At 29.5% G+C, this 13,777-nt stretch overlaps 1 protein-coding gene across 1 annotated transcript in view; it reads left to right on the forward strand.

The window, feature by feature from the left end:
• LOC108749371 (cardioacceleratory peptide receptor-like) overlaps positions 1-13,777 on the forward strand; it is a 68,193-nt gene that overhangs the window by 983 nt on the left and 53,433 nt on the right. The window lies entirely within an intron of this gene.

A 13,777-nucleotide genomic window follows, 5' to 3' on the forward strand; every position in this document is an offset into this window, starting at 1 on the left:
TATATACATATAAAATATTAATATAAAATTTAAATTTTTAATTATATAATCTTTTATAAAATATTTAACTAGACATATGTTAATGCAATGGAATTATTCGACAAATGAACATTATTTTTTATTGCAATAAAGATAATTTTGTATATGTGAATTTTTATGAACTTGTTACATTTTGTTTATTCCAAGTAAACAAAGATACTACATTTATTTTATAATAGAATGCTATCGAGTGATTTGAATTGCAAGACCGACAGACTGCACAATAAAATACGATTGTGTGTATTCACAATCACACCTTTGCTTCCAGTTAAATTGTTCTTGATTACTAAGTAGTATAAGTGTCGCAACATGATTTTGCACGAAAGCATCTCTTTTTAAATCTGGAATGCGTTTAAACTCAAACGCAAACTATGCCAAGACGCGTTCTAGGAAATTACTTGTAAAAAAATTGAATTTTGAACTACTGTGTACGTTCCATTACGTATTCTATTCAGAATATTCACGAATAATTTTTCTCAGTTACCAGCATCGCGTTCGCATAACGAATTCATACAGAACTTAGCTTTTACGTAGTTTCTTTTTTTTTGCACGCGCTAGAATTCGCGCAGAAAAAGAGTATGATAAAAACGCGTAATTTTAGATCTTTTTTAAGAAGCATGATGGAAATCCTGATAAAGTTTAAAACTGCTTATTTTTGCATGTATCCTTGTAGCGCACTATCTCACTTGAATCGAGTGTTTTTCCCTTTTCTTTTTAATTTTCACTTATAGACCGTTAACACACGCAAGGCTTCCTTTGCACGTGTGATAAATCAACAACGAGAATATTGGATGGAACATATTATTTTTAATTATTGGACAAAAGCGCAGAATGTTTCGCAATACAATACAAATTATTATGCAATTTATCATTATGTAATACGCTTGTTTATATTTTCCAGTTACAACTGTGAGCAAAAAAGCAAAAAGAGAAAAACATCATGATAAACATCGAGAATAATAAATATTTTAAAGCCACTCATAAAATGAAAATTATGCGCTATAAAATTGAATAGAACAGATTTATAATATATAATTATTAATATATATTTATAATAATATATAATTCCTATTTTTATACAAAATGTATATTTAATGCAATTTAGAAGTAACGCCTTTTGGATTAAATTAAATTGTCGGTAATTATACATATAATTTCCTCCTTGCCTGTTAATTTAACAACGAGAGATTACTTGGAGCGACACGCTGTCGGTTTCAGAAAGGAGAGAATTGGTGCACAAAATGCCGGCTAGTGAATCAAGAGCGATCAGGCTTCTAATCAAAGTAACTCCAGTCCATAGAATTTGTTTTTAATTAAGAGATATACGAACAAAAACTGAGAGCTTTATCTTTTATTATGCCATTTATAATATATTTAACACGTACGTGGAGCCTGTATTTTTAATTTTCATATTTTGATTTTCATCTTCTCAATATTTTTAAATTAGATTGTAGGTACTTTGCTTTCGTTTTTCCACAAATGTTTGCTATTTCCAGAGAATTAATGTGTATGAATGTACATGATGTGCAAATGTATGCGAGTCTGCAGTGTATTTGAGCTTGGATCTGGGAATTTGCTAAACTCAAATGAGTGTGAATTAGTCATTCTCTGAGGAAAATAATTACGCAATATTGTTGTCATTTATAGATTATGTGTTTTGTTGAAATAAATTTAAATGTCGGAAAAATATAGAACTCATGCTCTCACAGCGTAATCAGTGACAACTATTGTTCGTTTTTTAGCTGCACAATTCAAGAATTTATTCTATATCTGTGCTGCATATACATACCGTATAAAAGAGAAGAAAAAGAGAAATAGACAGAGAAATCTTTTTTTCTGCTTTGTATACATACATATATTATTTTGAATTGTACGACAAAATTATCGCTAATGACAGATATGCGGGGACTTTATCTTTTATTATCACAATGTGAATTTTTATTTCGGATTTATATGTTTACAGATAGATGAGTCATAATTGAGCCACAAAAAGTATTTCGTGCTGTAACAAAGATTTATATAAAATGTAAAATTCCGTTACCATATATTTTATTGCTAGCAATCGTGTTAGATAAAATTTTCCATTTACAACTTAGCATTAAATAGTCACTTAAAGCAAAGGTAAATAGAAAAGATAAAATTATACTGACGACAGAAACACAGGTACATATTTTCAGAAATGAAAACAGGCTCACCAAAAGAGGACGAATTAAGCATTATTAATAAGTTTGAAACAAGATTGCTATATTATACGAGTATAAAATTAACTAAATAAGAGAAAATTTTAACTAAAATCAAAGTTGTATTTGCTGGAACAATAATTCTATATATGATTTATTTCAAATATATACATTTATTTCAGATATAGGCGGGATGTTGCGTAGCTTCATATGAGAGTGGCGGACCCATAACCGACAGGTCGCGAATTCAAATTCCGCGTCTCGTATATATGGAAAATTTCGTAATCCATACTGGCTTAGCTGGAGTTATAGAAGATTTTTTTAGATCTAGATGATGTTTGACTAAATTCAGACATGTAGAGACTGATTCGATCCATCTCCCCTATTATTACTACTACTTCAGATGACTGGGCGCCAATTACTTTCGGACTTGCACGTAATCAAAATAAAATAAAATAATAATAATAGTAAATTAAAATAATAATCTCACAAATTAAATTTGATTGTCGATTTGAAGATCAAATTATTATTATTATTGTGAAAAATATTATCTCAGTAGAGGTTTATCCCAATGATAATTCTTCCAGTCAATGATTAAATAGATACATATAATTTATAAGATTATTATTATTTTAGCTCAATTCAAAAATGTTGCAAGTTCAAAAGTAATCAGCATGTCATACATATAAAATATAAGTACATTTTTAATTAATTACATATAGAATTATTATTCCAACATCTACAATTTTAACCGCAGTTAATGCTTTTTTTTATCTAGTTTAAGATACGTTATTATGCCAAATATAAAAAAAACTCAATATTTTTTTTTAAATTCTACAATAGATATTTCGGATATTTCCTCTATTCTTTGAGTTGCATCCAAAAAGAATTATGCTCACGCTTTCTATGTGATCGCAGTGGTTTTATACATTTAAGAGAGAGATTTTTCTCGCGTCGGTATCCCGTTATTCATCTTTCCTACGTTGCACAGTTGCGTATGTCGGACGCATCATGAAGCCGGTGTATTGCACTGAAAGCATGACGGCGACGACGCGCCGACGGCGGCGGCAGCGACGAAGATTCCTTCTTTCGCGATTGCAGAAACCACGTCGGAGAAACTCGCTTATTTTTACTAGGAATGCGTCTCGAGCCGCGAAAAGAAAAAGAGCTTGGCAGAGAGAAAAAGAAAGGGTAAGAGGGGGAGGGGAAGAGGGAGTCGCTGACGCGATGGTGGAAACAGGCGTCCGATAAAATTAAGCTGCCACAGAGCGTCCGAGGCAGCAATTTTTTTTCTATCTTTTTTTTCTTTTTCTTTTCCAAGAGCTGCCTATGACATTTTCCACGCGAGATAATTGACGTAATGAGGATGATTGCACTAAAATGTAGAGTCTTTGTGCATCCATAACAATATTAAATTTCCAATCAAAACTTTTCTCGAAATGATACAGAATTATATTCACACAGAGGCAACATTCCCCTAATCCAATATACCTTTCGTGGTTTCTCTGACGTCAGCTGGCATTTCTATTTCCGTTATTAGTACCAGACCATTCTTATCTCTTCCCTTTTCAATTTTATTTATAGATTCATTAACATGTTGAAAAGTTGAAATTTTCCGAGTGAAAATGAAATTTTCCCGAATGAATGAAAATTTTTGATACGTCAGTTCTTCACGAATAATGATTGAAACTCTGCACATATGGGATAAGTTTGTATATTGTGTGTGAGCGAAAAAATTCATTTTAATTTTGCTTTAACAAGAATTTTATTCTTTATTCAATTTTTAAAATTTTATTCTTTATTCAATTTTTAAAATTTTACTCTTATAAACGTCTTGCCGGTTTTAATTTTTTTTTAAACAGGATTGAGTTTTCGATTGTTAGACATTTAAATGTGAGAAAATGGAGATATTTAAATGCCAAGAGAATCGATCTAAATTGATCAAAGAACTTACAGGTGTCCGATAGACAGAACATACCGTGTATTCTCGCAACGTTGTCTCGGTGGTTATCCAATTTACGCCTATCCAGTTTCTCGTACGAACGTGTACGAATTTAACTGCATTACAGTATAAGCAGTATTGTTTGCATGCAGCTGCGTCAGTTAAGCTTATTTCAACGCATCTGTACTACGTTGCGAAACAATACCTGTTCCGTTGAAGCTACTCTTCGTATGTTCTTCAACAACTTTACCGAACATTAACTAACATTGCTTTTACTAACGTAAATTGCTTCAACTAACGTTGTTTTGTCAAATTGTCTATGGTTAATCATGCATCTTTTATACAAATATAGAATTAATGAATTTTGAATCAATCTTTCTAATTGACAACCCTCCCCTCATTAAGTCAACAATAATCGAGAGCGAAAGTGAAATAATTTGCGAATAGAAAAAAATGGTTTTGCATTGAAGTATCTAAAAATTTAGCTAAATACAAATTTGAAAATAATTTTGTTGGATCATCAAAATAATTATATAGACCACTCGATTTGCAAATCCAAGTATATAATAAGTGTTTTCATATATTTATGATTATGATATAGTTTTTCGTGTAAAAGCACTGTGCTATACGTTTACATATGTAAATCCTTTCTATATGCAGTATAGTATATACTGCATTATTTTCTTTATTTTTCCTTGTAAATATAACACTATTCTACATTAGAAAAAAATTTTGTCGCATTAATTCGAATTCTAATAGATTTAACTATAAAAGTACAAATTAGACACTTATAGCTAAATCTATTAAATATTTTAGTCAAAATAACCAAAAATTCAATTACGATAATTAGAATATTCGGACTGGCCAGAATTCGTTTTGTTTATACAACCAGTCTTATTAATTTGTGCAATCAAAACATTTTTCTTATTGTACAAGTTTACGTATGTAAATCCATTTTTGTGCAGTGTATTATTTTTACATGGAAAATGAAGCAACACACATATATATGAAGGCTTATTATTATTACACACTTAGATTTGTATCCTGACGAAAATAAAGATTGAAGAGTAAATCGAGTGCAAGGGGAAAGTGATAGAAGAATAAATGAAGCTTCTAGGAAAAAAATTGAGACAACAAAACGCAAAAGAAGTGTTTATGTATCTTCTACATTTTGTTGTCTCACTTTTCGCTTTCTAGAACCTTGTTTACACTTCTACCACTTTCCCTTTATGCTCCGATTTTATTTTCGCTAGGGCGATGTGATTGCTAGAATGTTCATATTTTTGAAATATTGCTTATCATGCTCGAGTATCTTATTCGTAATTATTTGATTATTATAATCAATTATTTGATAATTATTTGATTGTTAAAAAAACAATTATTTTCAAATCTAGATCTACTTAAATTTTAAAATATTTCAATAAAATCGCTTTTTCCATATATTGACTCTTCATATTGATGTGACGAAAAGTAGCCGTCCACTCGAATTACGAAGAACGCGGCGATTTTCCGCTCTCTTACGATAATCGACGATTATGACGCGAACGAAAGTTTCCTCGTCGCCGTAACTCCCTTTACTCGTAAAGGCCAGGCATCTTCTGCGAGTCTGATTGAACGTTACGAGCCATTATGCATACTTTTTGCGACCGCGGGCGGCCGGTTCGGCTATGGCGATACAAGATACAAGTACGAAAATGCGAGGAGGCCGCGCACATAAAAAATGTGTAATAACTCGAGATACAACTTAATCGCAGATTCGTTGCAGAGCGTTGCGAGATGCGCGGTTCGATTTTGCGAACCCGAGAGAAAGCGATGCGATGAATTAGCCCTTGAAATTACTTCGCAGAAAAATACACTGGTTCAACGTAATAACGGCGATACGGATATACAATACGGAGGCAAAAGAGCTCTTACAAGAAAGTTCTGTCTCTCGTAAAATTGTTCACGATCATCATAAACATCCTGGTTGATGATGTTCCGGCAGCAGAAGCGATTAGTCATCGCGACCCTTCATGTCTACGGTTCATTGAATTGATTAAATTGGCTTCCACGAAAAATCAGATAAGACAAGGAACTCAGTAGCATTTGTGATTCGCAACATGCAAAAAATAATAATAATATCTTAAATTATTAAATCTTTAATTAAAAAAATATTTTGTTAATTTATTAACGATATTAATGAAACGTGAAAAGAACAATTTCGTTGAAATAACTAAAGAGGTAGAAATCAATCTAAAAATAATTTTGTTGGATCATTAATAATTATGTAGAAAACTCAAGTAATGCTGCAAAAAGTTTTGACATTCTAGGAATTAGTTTGAGCATTCTACATAATTATTTTAATAATTTAACAAAATTAATTTTAGATCAGTACCTAATACAATTTTTAAATACTTTAGCAAATGGTTCCTTCCAAGTTGTAGTTTTGAATTCGATATAATTTAACGAAAGTCAGTTCTTTCGTGACAATGGGATACAGTAGAATATACCTAGAACGTAGAATGTAAATCATTAACGATACAGCGACTCTGTTTATGCCTTCTACATAATTATTTTGACATAAAATATTTAAAAAATTTTTAAATCTGTATCCAGTATTTTTACATATTTAGTAAAACCGTTTTTTTTATTCATAATTTTTATGTTTTTTTAAATTCATAATTTTGTGAATAAATACTTGTTTTATTAAAATAAAAGCATGATATATTGTGTGTGTGTGTGTGTGTGTGTGTGTGTGTGTGTGTGTTGTGCATTAATAAGATTATTTCCAATTAGACTAATACCGTTACATAGAACATTGTTTTTTTCGTGTACGATTCTGAGCATTTGCGAACTTCAACAATCCCGTTTACATACGGAAAGAACGGTTTAGCTTAGTATCTAAAAATTTAGCTATGCAGATACAGATCTAAAAATAATTTTGTTTGGATCAAAATAATTATTTAAAATGCTAATTGCTAAAACATTAAAATTTTTTGTAGCATTGTCATCAATGTTTAAACATAATTATTTGACTATGATATGCATCTAGCATAATTTTTAGGTACTTCAGAAAAATCGTTTTTTCTATGTAATTAATAATTAAAAATAAACTTAATGCAAGAAATAATTAAACATTTTTAACCCTTTAGCTTCCTTTTTTTTATATTTAATGCCAGAATTTTTATTTAAAGGTAGAATGTCCGTTAAAATGTGAATGCATTCGCAATGTATTCTAAAATGTTTTACCTCAATCTTGTTTCGAACAATTACAACTTAAATAATCGTACATTTGAAAGGCAATTAAGAAAATTAGCGTTCTTTAGTACGTACCATATACGGGCACACATACGGCGTAAATGAACTGGCAATTATTCGACGTTATCATTCCAGAGATAAAATCGGAGCCTCTTTTTCCGTGGACGCGTATTTAAAATTGAAGTTTCTCTTCCAGCGAGCGTGCTTAAGAGCGCCGTTTCTCATTCGATCGCACGAAAAAGAATGGTCGACCGATGACTATTGCGTTTAACATAGGAACGTATATGTGAAACTTCTTCTTAAACGATGCAACAGACAAAAAACTATCCCCCGTGTGACATTCCGTGACCGTGCTCGTCGTAATTGCAGGCGGAACGGGCGTGTAACAAGTTGCGCGCGGGCCGTGCGTCGTGAAAAAGAGCCTCGTAAAAATCATGTTCCCATTAGAGCGCACGATTCGTTCCCTTGATAAATTTTATGGTAGACGTACGACTTGGCACATCTCCGCCCCGCGAAGAAAGTTATTTCCACGGCCGTACTTCACGGCAGGGTAGAGAGGCGTTTCTCTGCTGTATAGATCGGTTATACACTCCGTCTTTCGCAACGAGTATTTGATAAATCCGAGATGGCAAAGTTATAATTTATACAACTCTTTGAGGATTGATCGTTCGTTTTTCGTCAGAGCGATCAAAGTATTCCTGTGAAAAAATCTTTACGAAAATAAGTGCGTCTAAAAGAAAAAAATCAATCTTGCTTTTAATTCAGTAAAACTAAATTATTTTGGACACAATTTTCTTGCAATTGTCGAGTTAAATTAACAATATGATATTGTTAATTTGTTTAGATTACTTGGCGTAAAATAGAGTTTATCAGCGTCTAATCGCTAAATATGCTCTCAAACATATACAAACTATTCTTTTGCATATTATTTATAATAATATATCAAAGATATATGTATCACATTTCAAAGCATTAGCAAAATATAAAAATTTTCTAAATATAAATTGTTCTATTATTACAAGTATCTATAAAAAGCTTAATTTCTTTATTGATTTAAAATTAGGTTTTTGTTTGCCTTAATTCTCATGTAAAATGTTACTAAAAAATAAAATTCTGTAGTATTTATTTGTGCATTTAATAAAATAATAGTATTTCGAATTAAATCAAATTTTTTATATATACTAATAAAAGTTTAATAAATATTTGTACAAACGTTTATTTGGATCCATTTACTCTTTTAAAAGTTATTTATCTAAAACTATAACAAAGTATGGTTCTTGCGCTGTATAAACCATTATAATTTAAATTGTTTTATTTTTGTTGCAATGATGCATTTATGACCAAAACTTTTTGATGGTATTAGTTGATATTGACTTTTTTAGCTAATTTTTTTGACTGACACTTTTAGCTGATATTGTATAGCTAAAACATTTTTAAAAGAAAATGTATAAAATTCTTTATTCGTTTAATGATAATGCTTTGTTAATTGTTAATGGCAGAGTTCGTAGATTAAAAGTTCTATTGCATCGGTAGACAATGCAGTTCTTTTCATTTTCGTACATAGAGATAGTATCAATAAAGTTTTTGTTTGCTTTTATCTATTTGCAGTTTACACGATCCGTTTAAACCGCGAATATACGTGGTCAATTACCTTATTCTGACGATGCATTTGCCGTTTCGTTTTCATGTTTCTCTATTCGGCAGTCACTTTGCTGAGTAGATGGCGAAATTAATTACAACCCAGGTGCTGTGCTTTTTAATTAAGTGTCACGAGGCGACGTAAGTCGTTGTAATTAGTTCTGTACATCTATATCTCTAATCTCATTGAAATACGCCGTTTGCACAGGATTTCGTCTCTTTCACAGTATATCACTCTTAACATGTAATTAAATATAAAATAAAACTCCTATTAATCAACTTTCGACTTCTTTTAATTTTTAATGTCTCTATATTATGATATTCTGACATTTCCGACACATAAATAATCAATAAATTAAATGTTACAGATATATTAGTCAATAATTAGCATTATATTTTTAAAATAAAAAATTATTAAATTAATATAAAAAGTGAAACAAGAAATACTATTACTTATATATAATACAATATAATAAAATGTAAAAGCAAAAAGTATAGATACATCACTCTTATTTGAAGTATAAAGATATTTTTTCATGTAACTATAAACACTTTTAACGAACCTCTCTTTTGATCATTATATTAATTTCCATATAATTAAATATAAATCAAAAAGACAAAAATGCTAATTTTTACTTAAAACGATCTAATAAAAGAGATATTTTTAGTATATTCATGAATCTTTTAATCTTTAATAACTAATTCACAGTCTTTACTCATTTTTATATATTCATAATAAAATAATCTATCTAATACTTTAATATATTTTGATAAAACATTCTGCATTGTTTTAAGATTTATTAGTTTAGTGGAAATTATTTATTAACGTTCTATTATAATAAAAAAGTATTATGTATAATGTAATTATGTATTATGTCTGCCGTTACTTAACCATATAAGAGCTTTTTCCTACATTTTAAATGTTGATTTTTGAATGACAAAAATAAAAAGGATTTGACATTGTAACAATAAAGTTCATTGCAGTAATATAAGCCACGTGCAATACTAATTTTTTTTATTGCTTACATATATACGTATATCAGTATGTATTATTCATGAATAAGCTAATCTTGCTGCATTGATGTTTTAAGACAAAAAAAGAAAAAAATGTACGCGCGATAATGCACGGTGTTTTGCTATTGTCATTTTAAAGTACAGATACTGCACTAAATTATAACTTTTGAATAAAACATCTCAGTTTAAGAAGTTGTGAAACTACATAAGTTAAGGCGTTAATTCATGGTCGAATAAATTCGAAATGTCGAAATAAAAAGATATACATACTGCACTGAAAAATCATATTTTAAAATTATAAACAAAAAAATTATAAATTTAAAAAATTGTAAATATTTTTAGAAGCATAAAATCGTATTAACAATGCATAATTTTTGTGCCACATATCGACATATTTTTTTGCGTTTACGTGTAAATTTAATAGGTCATTAAAGTACTCAAAATGTATTATTTTAAACTTTTTAAAATCTAAATAACAATTTTATTTAAAAGTTAAAAATTATCATTGATACATAGTCTGCTACTTGCTGTTTCTTCGTTTACTCGCCATAACTTTTTTAACTAACTCCTCCCTTTCCGCAAGCATGAACTAGTCGAGCTAATCATCGAGATAATCACTTGGACATTAATTAAGTATGCATTCGGATGATGACACATTTTCTCAAACAATAATTGTTACACATGCTGTGGTGAAGGTGAATGATAATTAATCAGTGTCAGAATTTTCGCAATAAATTATTTTAACGAGTTATATTCATCTCACAATCAGTTTACTTGATATCTTAAATCATAAGAGATTGAAAACTTTTGTGATAAATTTCATTGCATATCTCTCTCTCTAAAATGTACGTTGCATTTTCGCTAGAGAATTCGCATAATATGAATAATATACTTTGTCGGTTTCATCTTATTTTTCTTTATGATAATTCATAATACAATTAGCGTTGAAAAGATTAAATTCGAGCGTTATGATATTATACTTGAATAATTGAATTTTACGATATAATCCGTAGTTATAATTGAAGATTTATATTCTGACTTACTTTACTTCTAATAATAAAAAAAGCATAGCGAGGAAAGATTGAGTGAGAGAGAGAGAGAGAGAGAGAGAGAGAGAGAGAGAGAGAGAAGTACATTTTCAATTTAGAAATATAGAAGAATATCAAATGCGTGCTATTTCTGAAAGAAAATGATTGAGTTGTTTTATGATTTGTGAAAAAGTATTTAAATTCTAAGATACGCCGAGCTATATCTATTTATAATATTTGATATACACGTATATTTCGTTTTTTAAACAGCATTCTCGACAAGTTACATTCTAGAAAAAGTTAGAAGCACCAAACAGAAAACATGCCAGATAATGAGAATTAATTTTATGTAGCTGTTATACAAATTTGCTGTTTTTGAGAAAAATATTATATTTAATTAATGTATTATTGCAGTTTAATTTATTATAACACATTATTACAATTATTTAATCACATTAGTTTATCTTCAATGGTCTTGTTATCAATTCATTTTATCAATTCATTTATTATTACCGTGGCTAAATAATGTCTTTATTATTATTGGCTTCAAAGTAGCAATTATTATTTCATTAATTAATTTATTTACCGTAGCTCGATGATAACGTCTTCATTAGTATTAGCCTCAAAACAACTATTATCAATTAATCTTAAAATGAAATCTCCAAGTTCTGCATTTGGCTACTTATATGCATATAGGTATTATAATATATGTAATAGTATTGATTAAAATAAATACAAAATAAATGTATTTAATGTTAATTGACACATTATATTATTAATTATATTGAAATTGGATAAATAATTTAATTAGCAAACCCAATAGTTAGCATATTTATTAACTCTCTCTGAGGTATATATGTAATAATTTCATGCATCGTTCAATCAGAATCGCTTATATCTACAAACATGACATAAATGTGGATCGAAATAGTCTAATTCTATTGCAATGTTATAATTTATAGCTCTTTAGCCGTTTAATCACCGATTACCGAACCCAATACGCGTTGTTACACATCTAAATGATAATTGACCGATAATTTTCACAAACTACCATGGCGTTTCGCCATAAATCAACTGACTAATTAATCTCGATCTCTCTCTCGCGAGAAATACTGGAGTCGCAATTGAAAGTATTTTCACGCAATCAAGAGCTTTTATATTTTTATGTTAATGCTTTTTGCACATATAAAACTTTTGTAGATCTTCGATCCTTCAGAGAAATTTTAATTTTTAATTTAATTACAAAAAAATTTCGATTTTTTTTTAAATATTTTAATAAATAAAATAGTAAATATTCATGTACGGTGAATCTTTTCAAAAGTCAATGACCTTGAATATGTTGTCAAGACCCTAAGTAATATTCAAAAGGTTTTCCTATTTTATAGAACATAATTTTCTGACATTGTGTGTACTTCAAAAAAAAAAAAAACGAGATATGTGCTGTATACAAATATTCATATTCTGGAGCTTACTCTTCTGTTTTCATTTTTAAGGTCAAATTTATTATGTATACTTATTTGACATTTCTAGTCTCACTCAGTATGTCACATAACTGTGTTTCAGATAGACAATTTAAAAAAGACCGGAACATTTAACTAAACTGGCGCAATTTCCCCAGTACGTACAAACAAGGGAAGAGTTGCAGGAGAAGAAGCTCCGCCCCTCTCTTTGCCTATTACATTAATAACTTTTAATTTAAAAAAATAATACTGAAAAATTAGATATTAAATTGCATTATAATTAAAGGACTATAAACAAATGTTACCGATAGCAACATACGCTACTGCTTTTGATACATGATACGTTCTACCTTATGTAAGAATCTTTCTCTTTGATATCCATTATTTTTAGTATATTGTAAACTCATTCATATAGTAAGGCAAAGATTTATGCGCATACTGGCTACAGAGCATGCATACATGTCGGAAACAATAATGTGTCCAATAAATTTTTTGTTAATAATTTTTTAATAAATAACAAGCGACAACTAAAATCTTTTAAATATTATTTAGAATCAATACCTTGACAACATATATCAAAGTCATTAACTTTTGAAGGAGTTGGTCTTACATGAAAATATTTAACAATAAAATTATTAAGTTACTCCTTTAAAGTCCTTTTGAAACAAAATAAAAGAATATAATACTTTTTACTTTTTTCCCGCGTCTCAAAAGTTCAATTCTTGAAGAAAGTCGTTTATTTTCATTCACTCGCATATAACTTAAAAATTATTGGTTTCTTCAAGTTTTTCTGAAGAAAAGTTTTAGTGTCCCATTCTTGCTGTATTAACTTTACTTTTCCCAGCAAAGTGTTAAATAAGAGCTTTCTACAAGTTTTCAAAATTTTATATCGTTTTTTACAAACGATATAAAACGGCGATAATAGCAAATCTTGGTAAGTATTACAGAGAGTTAGCGTTGATAAGATACTTAAAAAAATATAAAGAAAAATTTACCTCAGAAAGCTGGAGATCAACAACCTGCGGTTTATCCTTATCAACGTAAAATTGAATAAAGATTGGGAAACAAAGATATTCAAGAAAACGTTAAGCTAGAAGAAGATTTTTAATAGTCATATTTTCTCTCTGAATGCACATATCATTAAACACGGCATGACGCTTCTGGGTTATCCTATCGAACAGCGGGTTACATGCACCATCGAACACATGATTTGGTCATTACCGTGTTACCATGTGACAT

This window comes from Trachymyrmex septentrionalis, unplaced genomic scaffold (genome assembly GCF_001594115.1).
Source record: "Trachymyrmex septentrionalis isolate Tsep2-gDNA-1 unplaced genomic scaffold, Tsep1.0 scaffold11, whole genome shotgun sequence".
In the NCBI taxonomy this organism is placed as follows: Eukaryota; Metazoa; Arthropoda; class Insecta; order Hymenoptera; family Formicidae; genus Trachymyrmex; species Trachymyrmex septentrionalis.